This window comes from Rutidosis leptorrhynchoides, chromosome 8 (assembly GCF_046630445.1).
Source record: "Rutidosis leptorrhynchoides isolate AG116_Rl617_1_P2 chromosome 8, CSIRO_AGI_Rlap_v1, whole genome shotgun sequence".
Taxonomy (NCBI): domain Eukaryota; kingdom Viridiplantae; phylum Streptophyta; class Magnoliopsida; order Asterales; family Asteraceae; genus Rutidosis; species Rutidosis leptorrhynchoides.
In genome coordinates this window covers 238,494,311-238,498,979 of record NC_092340.1, presented here as the reverse complement: position 1 = coordinate 238,498,979, position 4,669 = coordinate 238,494,311, and the positions used below count along the sequence as shown (strand labels likewise).

General features: G+C 35.1%; 1 non-coding gene across 1 annotated transcript; it reads right to left on the bottom strand.

The window, feature by feature from the left end:
* Positions 1-1,995: 1,995 nt before the first annotated feature.
* Positions 1,996-2,101, bottom strand: LOC139865355 (small nucleolar RNA R71). Its single transcript, XR_011764880.1, has one exon. It is a non-coding gene; the product is annotated as a small nucleolar RNA R71 (small nucleolar RNA).
* Positions 2,102-4,669: the final 2,568 nt, after the last annotated feature.

Sequence of the window (4,669 nt, the reverse complement as noted above, 5' to 3'; positions counted from 1 at the left end):
CATCATATTATACAGCTCATTCAAAATAGTTGTCAATTTCATTGATTACCGAATGACGATCCTAACTCTCACCTTGATAAATTCATATCTCTTTCGAACTCCTACAAATAGCCAGGGATAAGACAAGATATAGTCCGGCTATACTTGTTCCCCTATTCTAGGGATGGCAAAAAGACCCGGACCCGATGGGGAAAACCGAAACCCGATATAATTGGGCAGGGTCTGGTCCGGGTATACGGGTCCCGAGTCGGGTATGGGATTACTTTTTAAAAACAATTCGGGTTCGGAATCGGGTCTGAGTTTAAATAAAGACCCGTGTACTCGGGCCATGTACCCGAGAAATAATAATTAATAATATAATAATAATTAAGAAATCAATATAGTATACTGCTCTTTTTTCCTAATATTATTATACTATCTAGTATCTACATCTAAATAGACGGCTTCTTTTTTCCCTAATTTTTCGATATCCCCAATACGCAACCCTAACCTGCTTTGCGTTTCAATCTCCAAATCTCGTTGGTTTCCAAGAAATTATAATCGAGTAATCGACTATCCATATTCAATAATCGTCAGTGGATTATAAAGTAGTAAAAATAAAATTATTCTCCAGCTCTCCAAACTCGCTAAGTTGCTATCGACAAGAAGTTCCAATTCCGACCTCTCACTTTTAGGTTTCGACTGATTTTAATCAGGTATCTTCTTTTATTATATATCTTTGTTTATAAATCATGTATGTATGTATATTTGTTAATTAGTATGTATATGTATATGTATAGTTGGTATGCGAAATTGGTTCAGTATGAAATTATTTACTTACAAAGTTTGATATAGGAAGTTTGACATTTACAATTAGTATGTACTCCGTATATGTTAATTATAGTGAAAGTATATTTATTTACGTAGTATGAATTTATTTATTTAATTAGTATGTTAAGCTGCCACTTATTGATTTGTATGTATAGTTGCTGTAGGAAGTTTGACATTTACTAGGTCAATATGAATTTATTTATTACTACATGTTATAGATTTAGATTGTATATGATTTTGGTAATGTGTTTATTTGTTAATAACATGTTGATATTTCAAGTGTTGCTAACTGTTATTGAATTACAGTTTAGATTTATTTGCTAATTACAGCTTCTTGTAATCATTTTTTTAAGATAAATGGATCCAGAAAGAACGGGTGAAAATGGTGACACTTCAAACACACAAGCAGATTCTGATAAAACTCATATCAGCCTTTCACAAAAGGTTGGTCAACTTAAATGTTATTTTCTTTTTTGTTACCTTTCTTTTATTTTTTATTCAGTATCTCAATTGTTACCTTTCTTTTAGTTTTTATTCAGTATCTCAATTGTTACCTTAAGTTTATTTGTTACTTTAATATATATCCATTCTTTTGCAGATTCATGTACTCATTTGGAGTCTAATGTGGTTGCAAATCAATGTCTCAGTGCAGAAAATCATTGTCTCAATTGTTATGTTTTTATTTTTTTGATTTTTATGATATCTTTTTCTTTCAGATGTTTTTATTTTGGAGGTGTAATTTTGTGATACTTTTAAACATAAAATTCAATATAGTATCTCTTGACAGTTACATTTATTATTTTATGGATTACTCATTTTGATAACATTGTTAAAAGGGATAGCAAAAAATGAAGACCTCGATACCCGTGAGGAGACTCGTATCCCCGATAGTTAATAATTAAATGGGTACCCGAATACCCGTGGGTAAACCCGTTTACCCACTAGTTAGTAATAAACGGGACCCGTCGGGTATTTGAGCCGGGTTTGGGACTAGTTTTCCTTACCAGGTCCGGGTCTGGGACTACTTATACCCGTCCCAAACCCGGACGATGCCATCCCTACCCTATTCTCTCACTCATCATGCACATAAATGGTTTGAAGGACTGGAAAAAGATTCTATCACGTCATGGACGGAGATGGCTACTAAATTCCTAACCAAATATTTTCCTCCTTCTAAACAACCCAAACTTAAGAATGACATCATTAATTTTAAACAAAGTTATGATGAATCTCTATACACTGCATGGGAGCGATTCAAAATCCTGCTGAAGAAATGCCCTAATCACCAGTTAGAACGGTCAGCTCAGATATGTACCTTATACAATGGTCTTACGGTAAATCATATGACGACGATTGATGCAGCAGCTCTAGGAAATTTGATGAACCAAACCGCAGACGAAGCATGGGAGTTGCTCGAGAACATGACAATGCATCATCATGACTGGAACAGTGGTGAAACAACGTCATCATCTGCCCCACTCTCCGCACTTAACAATCAAACGAAGGCCATCAAATCCCTCACGGATAAGATGGAATCTCTCGCCAAACAACTGGGAGAATTGAAGATGCAGCCACAGCAGGTTAACCAGGCTCAGACCTGTGTTAATTGTACCAACCCGCAACCCATTGAAGAATATCAAGTTGAGTACAAGAACCCTGATGGTTCAGTCTGTTACGTTCAATACCCAGCTCGTCAATCAAATCCTGGATTCAATCAACAACCTAGGGTTAACCAATTTCAACGAAACAAACAGCCTTTTCGTTATCGTTACCTACCTTATCCACCCCAACAATCTCAATTGACCTACGATCAACCACTTCCACTCACTGATCCACCAGCTGAGGAAAATTCCCCAACCACCCAAATTACAAAAGTAACCAACCCTACTCTCGGGACTGATGATCAATTAACTCAGTTCATTCAAGGACAACAATAGCTAAATCAGAGAACTGCATCTAGACAAGACCAGACGGAGATACTAATGAGAAATCAATTAGCTCTGCTCAAAAGTCTAGAAACACAGCTCGGACAGTTATCACAACGCCTTGAAACACGACCACAAGGAAGATTACCTAGTAATACTATCCAAAATCCCTACATAGAGGAAGATAAGCAAATGGACTCCATAATTCCAGAGGAAGAACCAAGGAGAAGGTCAGCTAGGCTCAAGAACAAATCGACATACACTTAGAAGCTGCGCACTCCAACTCCAATTCGTGTACCTTACCCTGGAAGGCTACGAGAAGAACCATACAAGCTTGATTCCTTCAAACTTGATGGAAGATTCCTGAACACCATGTCCGAAGTTCCCAACTAGAAGAGATACATCCGAAGGCTTTTCTCTACAAAGGAAAGGCTACCAGATTCTGACAAAATACCACTGAGTGAAGAATGCTCAGCATTGCTCAGAAACTCTCTACTGCAAAAGCTAGGAGATAGGGTCCGATTCATTTTCTCGTGTTCAATCTACCAGTCTGGAACCTTTCATGCGCTAGCAGATTTAGGAGCAAGTATCAACCTAATCCCCTACTCCCTCTACCAGAGATTAGAGTTAGGAGACCTGTCACCAACCAATATGACAATCCACCTTGCCGATCACATAATTTGATATCCTAAAGGCATAGTTGAGAACGTCTTGTGAAAGTCGATAAATTCTTGTATCGTACGGACTTCGTAGTGATGGACATTAAGAAAGACCTACACACACCTTTCATGACCCGTCCTAATCCATCTGAACGAAGTCCATATCGATTATAAATGATTCACAATAGTTGATTACATCGCGAAGTACTTGACCTCTATATGATACATTTTACAAACATTGCATTCGTTTTTAAAAGACAAACTTTCATTACATCGAAAATTGACAGCGTGCATACCATTTTATAATATATCTAACTATAATTGACTTAATAATAATCTTGATGAACTCAACGACTTGAATGCAACGTCTTTTGAAATGTGTCATGAATGACTCCAAGTAATATCTTTAAAATGAGCAACTGCACAGCGGAAGACTTCTTTCATACCTGAGAATAAACATGCTTTAAAGTGTCATCCAAAAAGGTTGGTGAGTTCATTAGTTTATCATAAATAATCATTTCATAATTTTAATAGACCACAAGATTTCATATTTCCAATTCTCATAAACATACGTCCCATGCATAGAGACAAAAATCATTCATATGGTGAACACCTGGTAACCGACATTCACAATATGCATATAAGAATATCCCCATCATTCTGAGATCCTCCTTCGGACATGATATAAATTTCGAAGTACTAAAGCATCCGATACTTTGGATGGGGCTTGTTGGGCCCGATAGATCTATCTTTAGGATTCGCGTCAATTAGGGTTTCTGTTCCCTAATTCTTAGATTACCAGACTAAAAAGGGTGATATTCGATTCGATAATCCAACCATAGAATGTAGTTTCGATTACTTGTGTCTATTTTGTAAAACATTTATAAAAGCAGCGCATGTATTCTCAGTCTCAAAAATATATAAAGGGCGCAAATGAAACTCACCTAATGTATTTTGTAGTAAAAATACATAGGACGACATTGAACAAGTATAGGGTTGACCTCGGATTCACGAACCTATAACATTTATATATATATTAACACATACAATGGTAATCGAACAAAAATTACATATTATTAGTGATTTAATTGTTATTTTAATTATGTTTTTCATTAGTAATCAAATTAACTATACTTATTTCATATACCTTAGATAAATATATATATATATATATATATATATATATATATATATATATATATATATATATATATATATATATATATATATATATATATATATATATATAGTTATGTTATATGAGATAATTATATT